This window comes from Pristiophorus japonicus, chromosome 8 (assembly GCF_044704955.1).
Source record: "Pristiophorus japonicus isolate sPriJap1 chromosome 8, sPriJap1.hap1, whole genome shotgun sequence".
Lineage (NCBI taxonomy): Eukaryota > Metazoa > Chordata > Chondrichthyes > Pristiophoridae > Pristiophorus > Pristiophorus japonicus.
The window spans coordinates 102,037,673-102,062,242 of NC_091984.1; the positions used below are offsets into that span (position 1 = coordinate 102,037,673).

General features: G+C 49.2%; 1 protein-coding gene across 1 annotated transcript in view; it reads left to right on the forward strand.

Annotated features, from left to right (window-relative positions):
- The window catches only part of LOC139268670 (KN motif and ankyrin repeat domain-containing protein 1-like), a 141,270-nt gene that overhangs the window by 12,066 nt on the left and 104,634 nt on the right, over positions 1–24,570 (forward strand). The gene's annotated exons all lie outside the window — the stretch shown is intronic.

Here is a 24,570-nt window from a genome sequence, read left to right on the forward strand (position 1 = left end):
TTGGATCTTAATGATGCCATCATGACTCGACTGCAGTTTTTACCAGGAGCCCTGAGTGAGTAAGAGCGGTCAGTTTCCCACCGTTCCAACCCAGCGCAGAGGGTCAGAAAAGGCCTGAAAAGGTACGTTTCAAAGTTTAAAAAAAAATTCTTTATGAGGTCAGCAGGAGCAGGAGTGCCTCCTCTGGCTCCACAAAGAAATCTTAGGCCTCCTCTGCCGCGAACTCGCCTCTTCCGATCGTGGGGTGCACCCTGTGGGAAGGCCCAGTAACTGATCCCATGGACTTACTTGTTCGGTAGGTAGCCTAAAGACAGCACAGCTTCTCGCCCAGGCAGTTGAGAGGTTGGCTGGCGATATTTAAATGAGACCCAGGAGTATTTTTTCCAGAGCAGGTGAGTTTTGAGCTGACATCAAAACTCACCACCGAAAATTGCTCACCCCCGCCCCCACCTTAGTTAAAAATTGGAGCCCTGATTTCAGTTGGGGTGCTACATTTGGCCTTTTGTGCCGGTGGGCAGGTTTTGTGCTCCAGTGGCCTCTTATGGATTCAGCCAGGATTCAGCTTGATATCCTCCACAGCCATGTAGCCTCCTGACATGCGGAAAACAACAACTTGGGCAAGGTGCTGGTGCCTGCGAGACCTCATCCCAGCAGGAAAAAGTGGAAAACATTTGAAAAGAAGAATTATTCTTCTGCAAGTTTTATATAAGTATAATTAATAATAAATAAATGATGGATGTTTTTAGCAGTGCATTTGAATAACGCTCCCTGCACTGAATCGATTCAAAATGGTGGCTTATTGGAAAATTACAGGCCATTCAATCTGTCAGCTATGATATCCGCAGGAATTATATAGGAACAGGAGCAGGCCATTCAGCCCCTCGAGCTTGTTCCGTCATTCAATTAGATTATGGCTGATCTGTATCTGAACTCCATCTACCCACCTTGGTTTCATAACCTTTAATACCCACAAGAACATAACATAAGAAATAGGAGCAGGAGTAGGCCATTTGGTCCCTCGAGCCTGCTCCACCATTCAATAAGATCATGGCTGACCTGATCTTGGGCTCAGCTCCATTTCCCTGCCCACTACCCATAACCTTTATTCCCTTATCGCTCAAAAATCTGTCTATCTCCATCTTAAATATATTCAATGACCCAGCCTCCACAACTCTCTGGGGTAGAGAATTCCACAGATTTAAGACGCTTTGAGAGAAGAAATTCCTCCTCATCTCAGTTCTAAATAGGCGACTCTTTATTCTAAAACTATGCACTCTAGTTCTAGATTCTCCCATGAGGGGAAACATCCTCTCTACATCAACCTTGTCGAGCCCCCTCATTATCTTATGTGTTTCAATAAGATCACCTCTCATTCTTCTAAACTCCAATGAGTATAGGCCCAACCTGCTCAACTTTTCTTCATAAGTCAACCCCTTTATCTCAGGAATCAACCTCGTGACCCTTCTCTGAACTGCCTGCAATTATATCCCTCCCTAAATAAAGAGACCAAAACCGTACGCAGTACTCTAGGTGTGGCCTCACCAATACCCTGTACAGTTGTAGCAGAACTTCTCTGCTTTTATACTCTATCCCCCTTGCAATAAAGGCCAACATTCCATTTACCTTTTGATTACTTGCTGTACCTGCATACTCACTTTTTGTGTTTCATGCACAAGGATCCCCAGATCCCTCTGCACTGCAGCATTTTGTAATTTCTCTCCATTGAAATAACAATTTGCTTTTTTATTTTTTCTGCCAAAGTGGATAACCTCACACACTCTCACATTATACTCCATCTGCCAATTTTTTGCCCACTCACTTTGCCTGTCTATATCCCTTTGCAAATTTTTGTGTCCTCACAACATAGAAACATAGAAACATAGAAAATAGGTGCAGGAGTAGGCCATTCGGCCCTTCGAGCCTGCACCACCATTCAATGAGTTCATGGCTGAACATGTAACTTCAGTACCCCATTCCTGCTTTCTCGCCATACCCCTTGATCCCCTAGTAGTAAGGACTACATCCAACTCCCTCTTGAATATATTTAGTGAATTGGCCTCAACAACTTTCTGTGGTAGAGAATTCCACAGGTTCACCACTCTCTGGGTGAAGAAGTTTCCCCTCATCTCGGTCCTAAATGGCTTACCCCTTATCCTTAGACTGTGACCCCTGGTTCTGGACTTCCCCAACATTGGGAACATTCTTCCTGCATCTAACCTGTCTAAACCCGTCAGAATTTTAAACGTTTCTGTGAGATCCCCTCTCATTCTTCTGAACTCCAGTGAATACAAGCCCAGTTGATCCAGTCTTTCTTGATATGTCAGTCCCGCCATCCTGGGAATCAGTCTGGTGAACCTTCGCTGCACTCCCTCAATAGCAAGAATGTCCTTCCTCAAGTTAGGAGACCAAAACTGTACACAATATTCCAGGTGTGGCCTCACCAAGGCCCTGTACAACTGTAGTAACACCCCCCTGTCCCTGTACACAAATCCCCTCGCTATGAAGGCCAACATGTCATTTGCTTTCTTAACCGCCTGCTGTACCTGCATGCCAACTTGCTTTCCCACCCATCTTTGTATCATCAGCAAACTTGGTTACATTACACTCAGTCCCTTCATCCAAGTCATTAATATAGATTGTAAATAGTTGAATTCTAACAAAACATGCCTAACAAAAATCTATCGATCTCAGTTTTTACATTTTCAATTGATCTCGCCTCAACAGCTTTTTGGGAGAGATACTTCCAGATTTCCACTATCTTTTGTGTTAAGAAATTCTTCCTAACATCACCCTAAACGGCCTAGCTCTAATTTTAAAGCTATGCCCCTTTAATCTGGACTCCCCCACAAGAGGAAATAGTTTCTCTGTACCCTACCAATTCAATTATACTCAAGGGAATACAAGCTTAGCCTATATAACCTGTCCACATAACTTAACCCTTTTAACTCCGGTATCGTTCTGTGAATCTGTGCTACAACCTCTCCAAGGCCAATATATCCTTTCTGAGGTGCGATGCCCAGAATGGAACAGAGTACACCAGATGGAGTATAACCAGTTTATATAACTGTGACATAGCTTTTACCCATTTGTATTCCAACCCCAAATTACAAAACAAAATAATTGAGACGGATAACTCCAGGGTTTTTTGTGTTTCTCCTTTTGCTGCCAATTTTCTGCCATTCTTCTGAAAATTTGTTTGCTCAAATGGTCATTTTTAAAATGCAGGGCAAACAAAAGGAGCATCAACAGCCTAACTGAATGCAGAAGCCATTACAAGTTGATCCCGGTCTGGTCCATAAGCATGCACAATCAGCAGGAGCTCTGTAAACAGTGATCGGGAATGGGAACCCTTACTGATATTTCTCTCCTTAGCCTGATTGTAATGTCCTGCAGCCACTCTCCCTGAGATCAATTAATTCAGCACAGATTGAAGTTGAGACCTTCTTGGTGTGTATGCCTCAGCTACTCACCACCTTAAGCAATTGAGCCATTAAGGGAGCTGGTAACTCAGGGACTTTAAAAATAAATATAATTTGGGGTTGATTAGTAGCTTTACATAGGAACAGAAGCAGGCCATGCCGCCCCTCAAGCCTGTTCCATCATTCAATGAGATCATGGCTGATCTGTATCCTAACTCCATCCACCTGCCTTGGCTTCATATCCTTTTGTCCCCTCAGATAGAAAAAATCTCAGTCAGAATTAAAATGATCAATTGAGCTAGCATCTACTGCTTTTTATGGGTGAGTGTTCCACACTCCTACCCTGGTGTGTGAAGAAGTGTTTCCTAACCACTCTCCTGCATGGCGTGGCTCTGATTTTAAGGTTATCTCCCCTTGTCCTAAACTCCCCCATCAGCAGAAAAAGCTTCTCTCTCTCTACCCTATCAATTCCTTTTAAAATCCGAAAAACCTTAACTGATTCAGCCCTTAACCTTCTATATTCCAGGGAATACAAGCCTAATATATGTACTCTCCTCATAATGCTTGAAACCATGGTAACATTCTGGTGAATCTGCGCTAAACTCGTTCCACGGCCAATATATCCTTTCTAAGGCACAGTGCCCAGAACCGTACACAGTATTCCAGATATGGTCTCAGCAGGGCTTTGTATATCTGTAGCAAAACATCCTCCCCTTTATTCTAGCCCTCTGGTTATAAAGACCAGCATTCCATTAGCCTTTTGGATTATTGCTTGTGCCTGACTACCACATTTTAATGATCTGTCTACATGGTCCCCTAAATCTCTTTGGATCTCCACTGTTCCTAGCTTTTCACCATTTAAATAATACTCGTATCTATCCTTTTATGGTCCAAAATGGATGACCTCACACTTACCTGCATTGAAATCCATCTGCCATAGTTTCACCTTCTCACTTAATCTATCAATGTCTTTTTCTAATTTTATGGTACCGTCTACAATACTTATTATACCACCAGTCTGTGTCATTGGCAAACTTGGATATGTGACTCTCTATTGCGTTATCAAAGTCATTAATAAATATAGTCAATAGTTGAGGCTCCAGCACAGATCCTTGTGGGATACCACGAGTCATTTCCTTCCAATTTGGGTACATACCCATTAACTCTCTATTTTCTACCACCTAACCAATCTCCTAACCATGGCAATAATTTGCCTTCAATTTCATGAACTTTAATTTGTAGCTCATCATCATCATCATCATAGGCAGTCCTTCGGAGTTGAAGAAGACTTGCTTCCACTCTTAAAATGAGTTCTTAGGTGGCTGAACAGTCCAGTACAAGAGCCACAGACTCTGTCACAGGTGGGACAGATAGTCGTTGAGGGAAAGGGTGGCTGGGACTTTTTTGCCACATGCTCTTTCCGCTGCCTGTGCTTGATTTCTGCATGCTCTTGGCGTTAAGACTCAAGGTGCTCAGCGCCCTCCCGGATACACTTTTTCCACTTAGGGCGGTCTTTAGCCAGAGACTCCCAGGTGTCAGTGGGGATGTTGCACTTTATCAGGGAGGCTTTGAGGGTGTCCTTGTAACGTTTCCGCTGGCCACCTTTGGCTCGTTTGCCGTGAAGGAGCTCCGCGTAGAGCACTTGCTTTGGGAGTCTCGTGTCTGGCATGCGAACTATGTGGCCTGCTCAGCGGAGCTGATCGAGTATGGTCAGCGCTTCAATGCTGGGGATGTTAGCCTGGATGAGGACACTGATGTTGGTGCACCTGTCCTTCCAGGGGATTTGTAGGATCTTGCGGAGACATCATTAGAGATATTTCTCCAGCAATTTGAAGTGTCTAATGTACATGGTCCATGTCTCTGAGTCATACAGGAGGGCGGGTATTACTACAGCCCTGTAGACCATGAGCTTGGTGGCAATTTTGAGGGCCTGGTCTTCAAACACTCTTTTCCTCATGCGGCCGAAGGCTGCACTGGCGCACTGGAGGTGGTGTTGGATCTTGTCGTCGATGCCTGCTCTTGTTGATAGGAGGCTCCCGAGATATGGGAAGTGGTCCACGTTGTCCAGGGCCGCGCCATGAATCTTGATGACTGGGGGGCAGTGCTGTGCGGCGAGGACAGGCTGGTGGAGGACCTTTGTCTTACGGATGTTTAGCGTAAGGCCTATGCTTTCGTACACATCAGTAAATACGTCGACTATGTCCTGGAGTTCAGCTTCTGTATGTGCGCAGATGCAGGCGTCGTCCACATACTGTAGCTCGCCGGCAGAGGTTGGGATGGTCTTGGTCTTGGCCTGGAGATGGCGCAGGTTGAACAGGTTCCCACTGGTTCTGTAGTTTAGTTCCACTCCAGCGGAAAGCTTGTTGACTGTGAGGTGGAGCATGGCAGCGAGGAAGATTGAGAAGAGGGTTGGGGCGATGACGCAGCCCTGTTTGACACCGGTCCGGATGTGGATTGGGTCTGTGATAGATCCGTTGGTAAGGATCATGGCCTGCATGGCCTGCATGTCGTCATGGAGCAGGCAGAGGATGCTGACGAACTTTTGGGGGCATCCAAAATGGAGGAGGACGTTCCATAGACCCTCATGGTTGACAGTGTCAAAGGCCTTTGTAAGGATGAAGAAGGTCGAAAGTTTGTAGCTAACAGGTGTTAGACTAACAGGTCTATAATTTCCTGGTTTCTCTCTCTCACCTTTCTTAAATAATGGAGTTACATTTGAAATTTTACAAGCTAAAGGGACAATTTATGAATCGAGAGAGCTTTGGAAGATTATGACTAAAGTATCTGCAATTTCCTCACCTACTGCCTTTAAAACCCTGGGGTGGAAACCATCAGGTCCTGGAGATTTGTCAGACTTTGGAGCCATTATTTCTTCTTGTACTGTTTTCTTGCTTATGTTAACTTTAGTGAGTTCCAGTCCTTGATTCATTATTAACTTCCCTGGAATTTTGTTATATTATCCTGTTCCTCTACTGTGTAGACTGACACAAAGCAATTATTAAACAAGTCTGCATTTCCTTATTTTCACTTGCAATATTGTCACCATCTTTTTTAAAAAGGTCCACATTAGCCTTTACTACCCTTTTTCTTCTAATGTAATATAGAGTGGAAGATCTATACATTTTCATATGGGTTAAGTAGAGAATGCTGTATGAGGAAAGCGTCTTCTAGCACCTGTTTTGCACTTCTGGACAGAATACAAGAAAAAAACATGTTTGATGATCCTTCTCTCAACTCTAGCCTCCAACCTCCATCATACACTCTCTAGTCTATCCCTGTTTTATTTATTTGACAGTGGTCATTGCTCCTCTGAACTTTTCTTTCTTGTTTCTCCTAAGCTTCAAATATGCTGTTTTACACACTCTCCCTCCTCCCTGCATCCCCACTAATAAAGACTCAACGCACCATCTCCTAATCTATCTCATATATGCCAGCACTCAGTGTTTGTCAGGTAGTGTCCTGCTGTCAGTGTTTGCTGACAAAAATGTCATCCTCCTGTGATGCCTGAGATGCTATAGAATACTGCCAGGCAAAGCTCTTCTGTGTCTGCACGGAGGGCGTGACCAGATTATTCCTGCGCTCATGAAGCTGTTAGAGATAAGTAAGACACATTAAGCACTAAAAAGTTAATTAGAGAATGCACATTTAAGTATGAAGAATTTGAGGTAACGTCATGTATTCAGAAGCAGATCTAATTGGATTTGAAGTTAATTTCACATTAGCTGCAATTCCAGTGCTGGATTCGGCTCATTAAACAAGTGACTCGGCTCATTTATGGCCTCAATATTGTATTGAATAGATTACAAAAGGAATGTTGAAGATGTATAAGCACACAGTTGGCAGATGGGTTTAAGCAAAACAATCCCTGGTTAACAGCCCGTGTTTAAAGCTCATTTTTAGAAATGATACTGCACGTTAAGAGCTTCAGCATATTGAGTCCATCTAATACCGCAGCCCAATTACCCTCTTCCATTTCAGCTTTGAAATGGTTGCTTTGCTTTCAAAGGGCTCAATTTTCCCTAATGCTGTTTTTTTGTGTATTACAAGAGTTACACCCATTTTTTTTTGGCCCCGACTACTCCAAAAAAATAACTAGCAATTTTCCCCGTTCTAATTTTTGAAATTAGCGCCGCGCAGCCTGTCCTTTAGCTTTGGGGGGGGCGGAACCTAATGTCTGTGCCGAAAAAACGATGCCCCCCCCTTCTGCACATGCGTAATTGCTATGGGCACGCATGCCCAGTACAGCTCCCAGTCTGCATTTGGCCATTTTTAAAGAGCCAGTTGTGTGTGAGAACTTTACTTCTCAGTGGAAAAATCAGAGCTGCAATATGCAACGTGGCTCGAGGACCAAGAACTTCTCACAGGATGAAGTGGAAGCACTAGTTACTCTCATTGGCGGCAGATGGCACGAGTTGGAAACCAGCAGAGGTCACATAAAATGTTCACCAAAAGGAATGAAGAAACACTGGTACCAACTTGCAGAAGATTACTGTGCAATGGTGACCACCCGAGGTCTGGAGGCCAGTGCAAAAAGAAGTGGCAGGACCTTCATCAAGTAGTTAGTGTCAGTAATATTTTCATTTATTTACTGGAATTGCAATTGTAAATGTGACCATTTGTATGTCCCACCCAGCAGAAAGACACCCTCTCTAAAAAAGTTATATTTCCATCTTTGCAGAGGAAGGTGGCACACAACAAAAGTGAAAGAACTCGAACAGGAGGAGGCCCGGCAAATCTGCACCCACTGACACCCTTGGGAGAGAGGGTCGCTGCTTTGATGGGTCCTGCCTGGAGAAAAGCAACCACCACTGCACAAGCTGGGCCTACACTCGAGGGAGAGGGTAAGTCCTGCAAATTCCACAGTCTGGCTCAGCTAAATGTTAAGTACTACGCGGGCTAGCCATGCTTCGGTTCATGGGGAGGTCTCCATCAGCTACGCTTCGGTTGATGCAATGTGTTATCATTCATTGTGGTCCTTCAAATGAACTTGCTGCCTGTGCTGTGTGAGCCTACTCATGCCACCCTGCCCCCTCTGCTGCTGATCATTTGTCTGTTCTGTTACATTTTGCAGAACTTATGGCCAACCCGAACGAGGCTGAAGCTGATGCAAAAGAAGATTCAGATGCGGACGAACCTGAAGAGGAGAACATCTTCCAAACGCACCTTGCAGACCGAGAGCATGGGGCGAGAGGGAGGGGGAGGTGATGGATGAAGCCCCCACTGTTGTACTCACTCTGAAGGAGGTGCAGGTGCTGCCCATTGAGGTGCCAGGCCCTTTCCGGAATGGTATGAGTGTTGGGACATTCCATGGTTTCACACTGTCCGAGGCTGGGGGTTCCAGTGGGATGCAGCGAGCCACAACCAGGGTAAGGAGGGGTAGGAGAGCTCAACAGCGCTTTCCTGAGCTGCAGGATCTGACAGATGTGCTTCAGATGATGGCAATGAGTGGGGAGAGCATTGACCTTACGCGATCATTACTGGACACCATCAGTGGGGTGGGTGATGAGGTATCGGGACTATCAGGAGAAGTAACACTCTTGCGAGAAATGGGAACACTGTCCAGGCACATGAGGGAGGGAACATCGCAGGCAGCTGATACACTGTTGGTGAACATGAGGGAGAGAATGTCGCAGGTAGTTGAGACACTGTCAGGGCACATGAGGGAGGGAATGTCGGAGTTAGCTGCTGCAATAAGGGACTACGCCCAGACCCTGCGGCCATTGACAGAATCAACTGCCACTCCCACTCCAATCCCCAGACCAGCCTCTGAAGAGGCCCAAACTGGGCCTTTCACATCATCGCCTGCCCACGCGCCCATCAAGAATTGCGTGTTACCCGAGATGCTCAAAAGAATAAGCTTGCTACCAACCCGAGACACACTGCCCCACCGCCTGCGGGCAGGGGTGAAGTCACCAAGACCAAGCACAGCGGACGGTCTTAGAATAAGGGGGAAGAGAGATGGTTGCAGCCTTTCTTTGCTGCTGTTGTTGTTATTATTATTATTATTGTTACTATTGTAACTGTTCTCAAATTAAAGGTTTTTTGTAAGTGATGTAAATTTACAAGTTTAACAGTTTGTAAGTGATCTTAAAGTTTGTAAGTGACCTTAACTGAAACCTTTAAAGTTTGATACAAGAATATTTTATTAAAGTTAAGTGCAAACAAGTGTTAAACTTTTGAATAAAATATATTTCAAATTAGAACTGAATCATTTCCATTATTCCTTCCATTATTAACACAACTTTTTGAACTAAAAAATAATAATTTCCATTATTTGTTCTATTAACACAACACAACGTTACGGAACAGGTCCAAACAGTAAACATGGTCCATTTGGAATAGTTGCCGCTGAGCCTTCAGGCAGCAAAGCGTTCACGGATGAGCTGCTGGCACAAGGCTCGAGCAATCGTTAAAGGGGCACGACGGCCCGCCCTCCTTCACCATCATGCTCCGGGTTCAGGTAATTGCATGGCTTCCTCATCCTCATCCTCCTCCTCCTCATCATCTGCATCTTCCTCCTCATCATCAGCCACTCTCACCTCAGGTGGGTCATCTACTACCAGCTGCTGCTGCCTCATGATGGCCAAGTTATACAGCATGCAGCAGGCAACAGTGAACTGACCAACAATCTCAGGGGAGTATTGCAAGTAGCTTCCGGAATGGTCCAGGCATCAGAAACACATCAAGATGTCAATGGTCCTCTCTATTATGCTGTGCGTCGCAATGTGCGATATGTTGTATTCCCGGTCAGCTTCCCTCCGGGTGACATGTAGGGTCATCATGAGCCAGGTGGCGAGGCCGTACCCTTTGTCTCCCAGCAGCCAGCTCTGCCCTTCTGGCTGCTGCTGAAACATGGCAGATATAACGCTCTCGCATAGGATGAACACAGCATGGGTGCTCCCAGGGTATCTCGCATTAACTGACGTGATGCAATGCATGTCATCACAGATGAGCTGCACATTCACGGAGTGAAAGTCTTTTCTGTTCCTGTACATCTCGGAATCCTCCAAAGGTGTTCACAAGGTGATATGGGTACAATCAATGCGGCCCTGTACCTTTGGGAAGCCAGCAATCCTGGAGAAGCCCACAGTCTCTTTCACGCATTGCCTGGACGATCATGGGGAACTTTATGTAGTCAATCCTCCGGGCATATATCTCCGAATGCAGATATGTGTTGCATGTTGAGAAATGGCGCACACATCCCCAGTTGTGTTCTGGAATGATCCAGATGCATAAAATGAACGTGCAGCTGTAATATTTATTTCAACTGACAAAGCAGTCACCCTGACGCTTCTAGGGTGCAAGTCTGCTTTTACTAACTCACAGATCTCAGTTACAACTTCTTTGCGGAAACGCAGCCTTCTCACACAGTCTGATCACTCAGGTGCAGGTATGAATGTCTGTTTCAGTACACCCGATGTGGTTAAGGCCTCCTGCCCATCATCCAACTCATGCGATGATGTATAATCAATCATTTCCTCCGCAGCACTATCATGCAGTAGGCTTTCACGAGGAATGGCATTGTCAGTATTTACCCCAATAATTAAATTGTACTTTTGCAAGAATCTCAAAACAGCTGGACAAAGGACTTAAACCTTCTTTCCTCTCTCTCCCCAAGGTCGACGCCCTAGTATGGACCACACCCTGGTCTGTGCATGTGCAACAGGCTTGCTTAGAACGGAAGCTAGGCATTCAATGAGGACATTTGGAGCAACAAATTCTAATGTAATTCTTTGATTTTTGATTTATTTCAAAGTACCACCCCACCACCGAACGTTTCCTCACTGGGCTCGAGGGTTGGCCGGCAGAGTCGCTCCCTCGTCCAGACACAGGGGCTTGGCGTCAGGAGTGAAGAAAACCCCCATCCCCAACTCCACCCCCACCCCCACACACCCCACTATCTCATGGCAAGTCAAAGGCAGAAAGATTTCTGGTTCATGTTCACTTGTCAATGTTTGTTGATCTCTTTGCTTGTCAGTGTTGGCTGTGAATGGGATCAAGATGCAGGAATGGATGTGCCACAGTAGGTGTGTGGCTGCTGCTGCCAGTGTCAATTGATCACCAAGCATTAGTGCAGGTAGCACTCTGCCAGCACCAGTGGGGGGACTCGCTGGGACTGGCAGGCACCTTGCTAAAGGGAAACAGAGCAACATGCGTACCATCCCACTTCTGTCCCACAGCAGTTCCCAGATCGAGAGAGGCACCACCCTACCTGCCTCAACTGCCATCGTGCATGAAGCACACACAGTGGGAGTGGGGGGGATGGGGGGGGCGGGAGGAAGAAGGAGAGTCCCTCCAGCTACATCGATCCACTCCTTTCAGTAAGAAACACTTCATTCCTCTGACCCCAGCCTACTGTCCACCCCCACCCCTTCCCTCATCCTAACTTTGGTAGCTGTGCCTTCAGTCACCTATGTCCTTCTGACAAGGTTCAGTGCTGGGACCCCAGCTATTTACAATATACATTAATGATTTAGACAAAGGAATTGAGTGTAATATCTCCAAGTTTGCAGATGACACTAACCTGGGTGGCAGTGTGAGCTGTGAGGAGGATGCTAAGAAGCTGCAGAGTGACTTGGATAGGTTAGGTGAGTGGGCAAATGCATGGGAGATGCAGTATAATGTGGATAAATGTGAGGTTATCCACTTTGATGGCAAAAACACAAAGGCAGAATATTATCTGAATGGTGACAGATTAGTAAAAGGGGAGGTGCAACGAGACCTGGGTGTCATGGTACATCAGTCACTGAAGGTAGGCATGCAGGTGCAGTAGGCAGTAAAGAAAGCAAATGGCATGCTGGCCTTCATAGTGAGAGGATTTGAGTACAGGGGCAGGGAGGTCTTACTGCAGTTGTACAGGGCCTTGGTGAGCCCACACCTTGAGTATTGTGTGCAGTTTTGGTCTCCTAATCTGAGGAAGGACATGCTTGCTATTGAGGGAGTGCAGCGAAGGTTCACCAGACTGATTCCCGGTATGACAAGACTGACATATGAAGAAAGACTGGATCGGCTAGGCTTATATTCTCTAGAATTTAGAAGAATGAGAGGGGATCTCATAGAAATGTATAAAATTCTGATGGGACTGAACAGGTTAGATGCAGGAAGAATGTTCCCGATATTGGGGAAGTCCAGAACCAGGGGACACAGTCTAAGGATAAGGGGTAAGCCATTTAGGACCAAGATGAGGAGAAACTTTTTCACCCAGAGATTGGTGAACCTGTGGAATTCTCTACCACAGAAAGTTGTTGAGTCCAGTTCATTGGATATATTCAAGAGGGAGTTAGATTTGGCCCTTACGGCTAAGGGGATCAGGGGGTATGGCGAGAAGGCGGTACTAAAGTTGCATGATCAGCCATGATCATATTGAATGGCGGTGCAGGTTCAAAGGGCCGAATGGCCTGCTCCTGCACCTATTTTCTATGGAGCCAAACCCCTGCCCCCCTCATCATATCTCCGCCGAGCGCCAGGGGACATAAAGGTACTATATAAATTCAAGTCGCCGTTCTTGTTCATATATTTTCTCCAATGCAAGTGAAGGAAGGTCAGTCATCGCCAAAGTTTAAATTCTAAGACCCATATCCCACTGCTTATATTCAGGGCTGTCTTTGAGTTCATAGTTTTCTTAGGGGCTGTGACAGGCTTTTTTCTTTGAAGCTGTTGGTCAAGGGTTGCTCGTGTCTAAGTTGGCATTCATTCTCGGAACTCCAACACGGCAAGCGAGCCCCAGGTGGGCAGAGGAAATGTTTCAAGGACAACCTCAAAGCCTCCTTGATAAAATGCAACATCCCCATCGATACCTGGAAGTCCCTGGCCAAAGACCGCCTTAAGTGGAGGAAGAGCATCCGGGAGGGCGCTGAGCACCTCGAGTCTCGTCACCGAAAGCATGCAGAAAGCAAGTGCAGGCAGCGGAATGAGCGTGCGGCAAACCAGACTCCCTACCCACCCTTTCCTTCAACAACTGTCTGTCACACCTGTGACAGGGCCTGTAATTCCTGTATTGGACTGTTTAGTCACCTAAAAACTCACTTTTAGAGTGGAAGCAAGTCTTCCTTGATTTCGAGGAACTGCCTCTGATGATGATTCTTTCCCAGGACTGTAGAACTTCTTACCTCCCTCAACTTTCCCTTCCTCTTACAATTAACAGTCTTTTAAAAGCCAGGGTTCATTCAGCAAACAACTGCCACCTGACTGACCTGGTCTTGTTTTGAACTTTGATGAGGTCCAGTACCATTGGCCTTTATGTAACATTCTCCATAATAGAAAAAAACGAGTCACCAAACTAGTAACCTTATTTCACCGCAGGGGCAATTTTGCATCACAAACTCTTGTCTAAAGGGAACAGGATTGAGACACATTTTACTCACCATACTCCCGGAGACATCGGAATTTCATCCAGTCTGCAATCTGGGTTCAAATCCAGGCCAGCCGGAGACGAAAGAACAGTGCAATAAACCAATGAGGCATAAATATTGAATGTATTTATACATTAATGGGTGAATGTGCATACAGATTATTCCTGCAGTTTGAAAATAAATAGTTTATCCACTGAACTACTGATCTTACATATAAAAGACAATTCGTATATACACTTTTCTGCCCATTTTCTCTGCTCTCATCCTTTCTTGAAGATTACTGTTCCATGGTTGCCAGTAGTTGTCTAGTTGTCTCTACCTCAACCAAGCAATCATAATTCGTGTGTGACACTGTCTTGACAGTGAGTGTCAGCAAGGCCATGGAGGAGCGGGGGGAAGGGGGGGGAAACAAACATCACAATAAGCTTTTGTTGTCCTCAGCTAATGTCCATATTCCAGAGGGGTTACTGAATAATAGTTGAATAATAGTTGAGAATGTGAATCATGACCAATTTTTCCCTCCCAAGCACTGGTCAATTTTAGTACCCCTATTACCTCCCCCACCCCCACCACACTCTCCCTTGTGAGCAGCCAAGCCAGGTACAACCTTTTTCTGATATGGTTTTATTTCTGACGTCTTCTTTGATAATTCTTGGAGTTGGTTACATGGTTGGGAGGTTTACCTTTGTGTAAACTCTGCTCTTTCTCTGAACCGCACTCCCGACTGATGCAGCAATGGCACAGCATCATCATTCATAATCAGCACTGGATGAAGTGTAAAAAGCCCTGATAAAGGGGGGAAAGTGTAGAACGCCCGGCCAATGGGGAAAGTGTAGGATATCCGGCCAATGAGGAAAGTGTAGGATACCCGGCCAATGGGGAAAGTGTACGATACCCGGCCACTGGGGGGGAAGTGTCAGTTACCCAGCCAATGGGGAAAGTGTAGGATACCCGGCCAATGGGGAAAGTGTCAGATACCCAGCCAATGGTGAAAGTGTCAGATACCCGGCCAATGGGGAAAGTTTAGGATACCCGGCCAATGGGGAAAGTGTAGGATATCCGGCCAAAGGGGAAAGTGTAGGATACCCAGCCAATGGGGAAAGTGTAGGATACCCGGCCAATGGGGAAAGTGTAGGATACTCGGCCAATGGGGAAAGTGTAGGATACCTGGCCAATGGGGAAAGTGTAGGATACCCGGCCAATGGGGGGAAAGTGTCAGATACCCGGCCAATGGGGAAAGTGTAGGATACCCGGCCAATGGGGAAAGTGTAGGATACCCTGCCAAAGGGGAAAGTGTAGGATACCCAGCCAATGGGGAAAGTGTAGGATACCCTGCCAAAGGGGAAAGTGTAGGATACCCAGCCAATGGGGAAAGTGTAGGATACCCGGCCAATGGGGAAAATGTAGGATACCCGGCCAATGGGGAAAGTGTAGGATACCCGGCCAATGGGGAAAGTGTAAGATACTCGGCCAATGGGGAAAGTGTAGGATACCCGGCCAATGGGGGGAAAGTGTCAGATACCTGGCCAATGGGGAAAGTGTAGGATACCCGGCAAATGGGGAAAGTGTAGGATACCCTGCCAAAGGGGAAAGTGTAGGATACCCAGCCAATGGGGAAAGTGTAGGATACCCGGCCAATGGGGAAAGTGTAGGATACCCGGCCAATGGGGAAAGTGTAGGATACCCGGCCAATGGGGGGAAAGTGTCAGATACCCGGCCAATGGGGAAAGTGTAGGATACTCGGCCAATGGGGAAAGTGTAGGATACCCAGCCAATGGGGAAAGTGTAGGATACCCGGCCAATGGGGAAAGTGTAGGATACTCGGCCAATGGGGAAAGTGTAGGATACCCGGCCAATGGGGAAAGTGTAGGATACCCGGCCAATGGGGGGAAAGTGTAGGATACCAGGCCAATGGGGGGAAGTGTCAGTTACCCGGCCAATGGGGAAAGTGCAGGATACCCGGCCAAAGGGCAAAGTGTAGGATACCCGGCCAATGGGGGGAAAGTGTCAGATACCCGGCCAATGGGGAAAGTGTAGGATACCCGGCCAATGGGGAAAGTGTAGGATACCCGGCCAATGGGGAAAGTGTAGGATACCCGGCCAATGGGGGGAAAGTGTAGGATACCCGGCCAATGGGGGGAAAGTCTCAGATACCCCGGCCAATGGGGAAAGTGCAGGATACCCGGCCAATGGGGAAAGTGTAGGATACTCGGCCAATGGGGAAAGTGTAGGATACCCGGCCAATGGGGAAAGTGTAGGATACCCGGCCAATGGGGAAAGTGTAGGATACCCAGCCAATGGGGAAAGTGTAGGATACCCGGCCAATGGGAAAAGTGAAGGATACTCGGCCAATGGGGAAAGTGTAGGATACCCGGCCAATGGGGAAAGTGTAGGATACCCGGCCAATGGGGGGAAAGTGTCAGATACCCGGCCAATGGGGAAAGTGTAGGATACCCGGCCAATGGGGAAAGTGTAGGATACCCGGCCAATGGGGATAGTGTAGGATACCCGGCCAATGGGGAAAGTGTAGGATACCCGGCCAATGGGGGGAAAGTGTAGGATACCCGGCCAATGGGGGGAAAGTCTCAGATACCCGGCCAATGGGGAAAGTGCAGGATACCCGGCCAATGGGGAAAGTGTAGGATACTCGGCCAATGGGGAAAGTGTAGGATACCCGGCCAATGGGGGGAAGTGTCAGTTACCCGGCCAATGGGGAAAGTGCAGGATACCCGGCCAAAGGGGAAAGTGTAGGATACCCGGCCAATGGGGGGAAAGTGTCAGATACCCGGCCAATGGGGAAAGTGTAGGATACCCGGCCAATGGGGAAAGTGTAGGATACCCGGCCAATGGGGAAAGTGTAGGATACCCGGCCAATGGGGAAAGTGTAGGATACCCGGCCAATGGGGGGAAAGTGTAGGATACCCGGCCAATGGGGGGAAAGTCTCAGATACCCGGCCAATGGGGAAAGTGCAGAATACCCGGCCAATGGGGAAAGTGTAGGATACTCGGCCAATGGGGAAAGTGTAGGATACCCGGCCAATGGGGAAAGTGTAGGATACCCGGCCAATGGGGAAAGTGTAGGATACCCAGCCAATGGGGAAAGTGTAGGATACCCGGCCAATGGGAAAAGTGCAGGATACTCGGCCAATGGGGAAAGTGTAGGATACCCGGCCAATGGGGAAAGTGTAGGATACCCGGCCAATGGGGGGAAAGTGTCAGATACCCGGCCAATGGGGAAAGTGTAGGATACCCGGCCAATGGGGAAAGTGTAGGATACCCGGCCAATGGGGAAAGTGTAGGATACCCGGCCAATGGGGAAAGTGTAGGATACCTGGCCAATGGGGGGAAAGTGTAGGATACCCGGCCAATGGAGGGAAAGTCTCAGATACCAGGCCAATGGGGAAAGTGCAGGATACCCGGCCAATGGGGAAAGTGTAGGATACCCGGCCAATGGGGAAAGTGTAAGATACCCGGCCAATGGGGAAAGTGTAGGATACCCGGCCAAAGGGGAAAGTGTAGGATACCCAGCCAATGGGGAAAGTGTAGGATACCCGGCCAATGGGGAAAGTGTAGGATACTCGGCCGATGGGGAAAGTGTAGGATACCAGGCCAATGGGGAAAGTGTAGGATACCCAGCCAATGGGGAAAGTGTAGGATACTTGGCCAATGGGGAATGTGTAGGATACCCGGCCAATGGGGGGAAAGTGTCAGATACCCGGCCGATGTGGAAAGTGTAGGATACCCGGCCAATGGGGGGAAAGTGTCAGATACCTGGCCAATGGGGAAAGTGTAGGATACCCGGCAAATGGGGAAAGTGTAGGATACCCTGCCAAAGGGGAAAGTGTAGGATACCCGGCCAATGGGGAAAGTGTAAGATACTCGGCCAATGGGGAAAGTGTAGGATACCCGGCCAATGGGGGGAAAGTGTCAGATACCTGGCCAATGGGGAAAGTGTAGGATACCCGGCAAATGGGGAAAGTGTAGGATACCCGGCCAATGGGGAAAGTGTAGGATACCCGGCCAATGGGGGGAAAGTGTAGGATACCCGGCCAATGGGGAAAGTGTAGGATACTCGGCCAATGGGGAAAGTGTAGGATACCCGGCCAATGGGGAAAGTGTAGGATACCCGGCCAATGGGGAAAGTGTAGGATACTCGGCCAATGGGGAAAGTGTAGGATACCCGGCCAATGGGGGGAAGTGTCAGTTACCCGGCCAATGGGGAAAGTGCAGGATACCCGGCCAAAGGGGAAAGTGTAGGATACCCAGCCAATGGGGAAAGTGTAGGATACCCGGCCAATGGGGAAAGTGTAGGATACTTGGCGAATGGGGAAAGTGTAGGATACCCGGCCAATGGCGGGAAAGTGTAGGATACCCGGCCAATGGGGAAAGTGTAGGATACCCGGCCAATGGGGGGAAAGTCTCATATACCCGGCCAATGGGGAAAGTGCAGGATACCCGGCCAATGGGGAAAGTGTAGGATACTCGGCCAATGGGGAAAGTGTAAGATACCCGGCCACTGGGGAAAGTGTAGGATACCCGGCCAAAGGGGAAAGTGTAGGATACCCAGCCAATGGGGAAAGTGTAGGATACCTGGCCAATGGGGAAAGTGTAGGATACTCGGCCAATGGGGAAAGTGTAGGATACCAGGCCAATGGGGAAAGTGTAGGATACCCGGCCAATGGGGATAGTGTACGATACTTGGCCAATGGGGAAAGTGTAGGATACCCGGCCAATGGGGGGAAGTGTCAGATACCCGGCCAATGGGGAAAGTGTAGGATGCCCGGCCAATGGGGAAAGTGTAGGATACCCAGCCAATGGGGGGAAAGTGTAGGATACCCGGCCAATGGGGGGAAAGTGTCAGATACCCGGCCAATGGGGAAAGTGTAGGATACCCGGCCAATGGGGAAAGTGTAGGATACTCGGCCAATGGGGAAAGTGTAGGATACCCGGCCAATGGGGAAAGTGTAAGATACCCGGCCAAAGGGGAAAGTGTAGGATACCCAGCCAATGGGGAAAGTGTATGATACCCGGCCAATGGGGAAAGTGTAGGATACTCGGCCAATGGGGAAAGTGTAGGATACCTGGCCAATGGGGAAAGTGTAGGATACCCGGCCAATGGGGGGAAAGTGTCAGATATCCGGCCAATGGGGAAAGTGTAGGATACCCGGCCAATGGGGAAAGTGTAGGATACCCTGCCAAAGGGGAAAGTGTAGGATACCCAGCCAATGGGGAAAGTGTAGGATACCCGGCCAATGGGGAAAGTGTAGGATACTCGGCCAATGGGGAAAGTGTAGGATACCCGGCCAATGGGGAAAGTGTAGGATACCCGGCCAATGGGGAAAGCGTAAGATACTCGGCCAATGGGGAAAGTGTAGGATACTCGGCCAATGGGGAAAGTGTAGGATACCTGGCCAATGGGGAAAGTGTAGGATACCCGGCCAATGGGGGGAAAGTGTCAGATACCCGGCCAATGGGGAAAGTGTAGGATACCCGGCCAATGGGGAAAGTGTAGGATACCCTGCCAAAGGGGAAAGTGTAGGATACCCAGCCAATGGGGAAAGTGTAGGATACCCGGCCAATGGGGAAAGTGTAGGATACTCGGCCAATGGGGAAAGTGTAGGATACCCGGCCAATGGGGAAAGTGTAGGATACCCGGCCAATGGGGGGAAAGTGTCAGATACCTGGCCAATGGGGAAAGTGTAGGATACCCGTCCAATGGGGAAAGTGTAGGATACCCGGCCAATGGGGAAAGTGTAGGATACCCGGCCAATGGGGGAAAATGTAGGATGCCCGGCCAATGGGGGGAAAGTCTCAGATACCCGGCCAATGTGGAAAGTGTAGGATACCCGGCCAATGGGGAAAGTGTAGGATACTCGGCCAATGGGGAAAGTGTAGGATACCCAGCCAATGGGGAAAGTGTAGGATACCCGGCCAATGGGGAAAGTGTAGGATACTCGGCCAATGGGGAAAGTGTAGGATACCTGGCCAATGGGGGGAAGTGTCAGTTACCCGGCCAATGGGGAAAGTGTAGGATACCCGGCCAAAGGGGAAAGTGTAGGATACCCAGCCAATGGGGAAAGTGTAGCATACCCGGCCAATGGGAAAAGTGCAGGATACGCGGCCAATGGGGAAAGTGTAGGATACCCGGCCAATGGGGAAAGTGTAGGATACCCAGCCAATGGGGGGAAAGTGTCAGATACCCGGCCAATGGGGAAAGTGTAGGATACCCGGCCAATGGGGAAAGTGTAGGATACCCGGCCAATGGGGAAAGTGTAGGATACCCGGCCAAAGGGGAAAGTGTAGGATACCCAGCCAATGGGGAAAGTGTAGGATACTCGGCCAATGGGGAAAGTGTAGGATACCTGGCCAATGGGGAAAGTGTAGGATACCCGGCCAATGGGGGGAAAGTGTCAGATACCCGGCCAATGGGGAAAGTGTAGGATACCCGGCCAATGGGGAAAGTGTAGGATACCCTGCCAAAGGGGAAAGTGTAGGATACCCAGCCAATGGGGAAAGTGTAGGATACCCGGCCAATGGGGAAAGTGTAGGATACTCGGCCAATGGGGAAAGTGTAGGATACCCGGCCAATGGGGAAAGTGTAGGATACCCGGCCAATGGGGAAAGTGTAGGATACTCGGCCAATGGGGAAAGTGTAGGATACTCGGCCAATGGGGAAAGTGTAGGATACCCGGCCAATGGGGAAAGTGTAGGATACTCGGCCAATGGGGAAAGTGTAGGATACCCGGCCAATGGGGGAAAGTGTAGGATACCCGGCCAATGGGGGGAAAGTCTCAGATACCCGGCCAATGGGGAAAGTGTAGGATACCCGGCCAATGGGGAAAGTGTAGGATACTCGGCCAATGGGGAAAGTGTAGGATACCCAGCCAATGGGGAAAGTGTAGGATACCCGGCCAATGGAGAAAGTGTAGGATACTCGGCCAATGGGGAAAGTGTAGGATACCTGGCCAATGGGGGGAAGTGTCAGTTACCCGGCCAATGGGGAAAGTGTAGGATACCCGGCCAAAGGGGAAAGTGTAGGATACCCAGCCAATGGGGAAAGTGTAGCATACCCGGCCAATGGGAAAAGTGCAGGATACGCGGCCAATGGGGAAAGTGTAGGATACCCGGCCAATGGGGAAAGTGTAGGATACCCGGCCAATGGGGGGAAAGTGTCAGATACCCGGCCAATGGGGAAAGTGTAGGATACCCGGCCAATGGGGAAAGTGTAGGATACCCGGCCAATGGGGAAAGTGTAGGATACCCGGCCAATGGGGAAAGTGTAGGATACTTGGCCAATGGGGAAAGTGTAGGATACCCGGCCAATGGGGGGAAAGTGTAGGATACCCGGCCAATGGGGAAAGTGTAGGATACCCGGCCAATGGGGGGAAAGTGTAGGATACCCGGCCAATGGGGGGAAAGTCTCAGACACCCGGCCAATGGGGAAAGTGTAGGATACCCGGCCAAAGGGGAAAGTGTAGGATACCCAGCCAATGGGGAAAGTGTAGGATACCTGGCCAATGGGGAAAGTGTAGGATACTCGGCCAATGGGGAAAGTGTAGGATACCAGGCCAATGGGGAAAGTGTAGGATACCCGGCCAATGGGGAAAGTGTAGGATACTTGGCCAATGGGGAAAGTGTAGGATACCCGGCCAATGGGGCGAAAGTGTCAGATACCCGGCCAATGGGGAAAGTGTAGGATACTCGGCCAATGGGGAAAGTGTAGGATACCCGGCCAATGGAGAAAGTGTAGGATACCTGGCCAATGGGGAAAGTGTAGGATACTCGGCCAATGGGGAAAGTGTAGGATACCCGGCCAATGGAGGGAAAGTGTCAGATACCCGGCCAATGGGGAAAGTGTAGGATACCCAGCCAAAGGCGAAAGTGTATGATACCGGCCAATGGTGAAAGTGTAGGATACCCAGCCAATGGGGAAAGTGTAGGATACCAGCCAATGGGGAAAGTGTAGGATACCCGGCCAATGGGGAAAGTGTAGGATACCCGGCCAATGGGGAAAGTGTAGGATACTTGGCCAATGGGGAAAGTGTAGGATACCCGGCCAATGGGGAAAGTGTAGGATACCCGGCCAATGGGGGGAAAGTGTCAGATACCCGGCCAATGGGGAAAGTGTAGGATACCCGGCCAATGGGGAAAGTGTAGGATAGCCAGCCAATGCGGAAAGTGTAGGATACCCGGCCAATGGGGAAAGTGTAGGATACCCGGCCAATGGGGAAAGTGTAGGATACTCGGCCAATGGGGAAAGTGTAGGATACCCGGCCAATGGGGAAAGTGTAGGATACCCGGCCAATGGGGAAAGTGTAGGATACTCGGCCAATGGGGAAAGTGTAGGATACCTGGCCAATGGGGGGAAAGTGTCAGATACCCGGCCAATGGGGAAAGTGTAGGATACCCGGCCAATGGGGAAAGTGTAGGATACCCGGCCAATGGGGAAAGTGTAGGATACCCGGCCAATGGGGGGAAAGTGTAGGATACCCGGCCAATGGGGGGAAAGTGTCAGATACCCGGCCAATGGGGTAAGTGTAGGATACCCGGCCAATGGGGAAAGTGTAGGATACTCGGCCAATGGGGAAAGTGTAGGATACCCGGCAAATGGGGAAAGTGTAGGATACCCGGCCAATGGGGAAAGTGTAGGATACTCGGCCAATGGGGAAAGTGTAGGATACCCGGCCAATGGGGGGAAAGTGTCAGATACCCGGCCAATGGGGAAAGTGTAGGATACCCGGCCAATGGGGAAAGTGTAGGATACCCGGCCAATGGGGAAAGTGTAGGATACCCGGCCAATGGGGAAAGTGTAGGATACTTGGCCAATGGGGAAAGTGTAGGATACCCGGCCAATGGGGGGAAAGTGTAGGATACCCGGCCAATGGGGAAAGTGTAGGATACCCGGCCAATGGGGGGAAAGTGTAGGATACCCGGCCAATGGGGGGAAAGTCTCAGACACCCGGCCAATGGGGAAAGTGTAGGATACCCGGCCAAAGGGGAAAGTGTAGGATACCCAGCCAATGGGGAAAGTGTAGGATACCTGGCCAATGGGGAAAGTGTAGGATACTCGGCCAATGGGGAAAGTGTAGGATACCAGGCCAATGGGGAAAGTGTAGGATACCCGGCCAATGGGGAAAGTGTAGGATACTTGGCCAATGGGGAAAGTGTAGGATACCCGGCCAATGGGGCGAAAGTGTCAGATACCCGGCCAATGGGGAAAGTGTAGGATACTCGGCCAATGGGGAAAGTGTAGGATACCCGGCCAATGGAGAAAGTGTAGGATACCTGGCCAATGGGGAAAGTGTAGGATACTCGGCCAATGGGGAAAGTGTAGGATACCCGGCCAATGGAGGGAAAGTGTCAGATACCCGGCCAATGGGGAAAGTGTAGGATACCCAGCCAAAGGCGAAAGTGTATGATACCGGCCAATGGTGAAAGTGTAGGATACCCAGCCAATGGGGAAAGTGTAGGATACCAGCCAATGGGGAAAGTGTAGGATACCCGGCCAATGGGGAAAGTGTAGGATACCCGGCCAATGGGGAAAGTGTAGGATACTTGGCCAATGGGGAAAGTGTAGGATACCCGGCCAATGGGGAAAGTGTAGGATACCCGGCCAATGGGGGGAAAGTGTCAGATACCCGGCCAATGGGGAAAGTGTAGGATACCCGGCCAATGGGGAAAGTGTAGGATAGCCAGCCAATGCGGAAAGTGTAGGATACCCGGCCAATGGGGAAAGTGTAGGATACCCGGCCAATGGGGAAAGTGTAGGATACTCGGCCAATGGGGAAAGTGTAGGATACCCGGCCAATGGGGAAAGTGTAGGATACCCGGCCAATGGGGAAAGTGTAGGATACTCGGCCAATGGGGAAAGTGTAGGATACCTGGCCAATGGGGGGAAAGTGTCAGATACCCGGCCAATGGGGAAAGTGTAGGATACCCGGCCAATGGGGAAAGTGTAGGATACCCGGCCAATGGGGAAAGTGTAGGATACCCGGCCAATGGGGGGAAAGTGTAGGATACCCGGCCAATGGGGGGAAAGTGTCAGATACCCGGCCAATGGGGTAAGTGTAGGATACCCGGCCAATGGGGAAAGTGTAGGATACTCGGCCAATGGGGAAAGTGTAGGATACCCGGCAAATGGGGAAAGTGTAGGATACCCGGCCAATGGGGAAAGTGTAGGATACTCGGCCAATGGGGAAAGTGTAGGATACCCGGCCAATGGGGGGAAAGTCTCAGATATCCGGCCAATGGGGAAAGTGTAGGATACCCGGCCAATGGGGAATGTGTAGGATACCCGGCCAATGGGAGGAAAGTGTAGGATACCCGGCCAATGGGGGGAAAGTGTAAGATACCCGGCCAATAGGGAAAGTGTCAGATACCCAGCCAATGAGGAAAGTTTCAGATACCCGGCCAATGGGGAAAGTTTAGGATACCCAGCCAAAGGCGAAAGTGTAGGATACCGGCCAATGGTGAAAGTGTAGGATACCCAGCCAATGGGGAAAGTGTAGGATACCAGCCAATGGGGAAAGTGTAAGATACCCGGCCAATGGGGAAAGTGTAGGATACCCGGCCAATGGGGAAAGTGTAGGATACCCGGCCAATGGGGAAAGTGTAGGATACCCGGCCAATGGGGAAAGTGTAGGATACCCGGCCAATGAAGAACATGTAGGATACTCAGTAAATGGGGAAAGTGTAGGATATCCGGCCAATGGGGAATGTGTCGGATACCCAGTCAATGGCAAAAGTGTAGGATACCCGGCCAATGGGGAAAGTGTAGGATACCCGGCCAATGGGGAAAG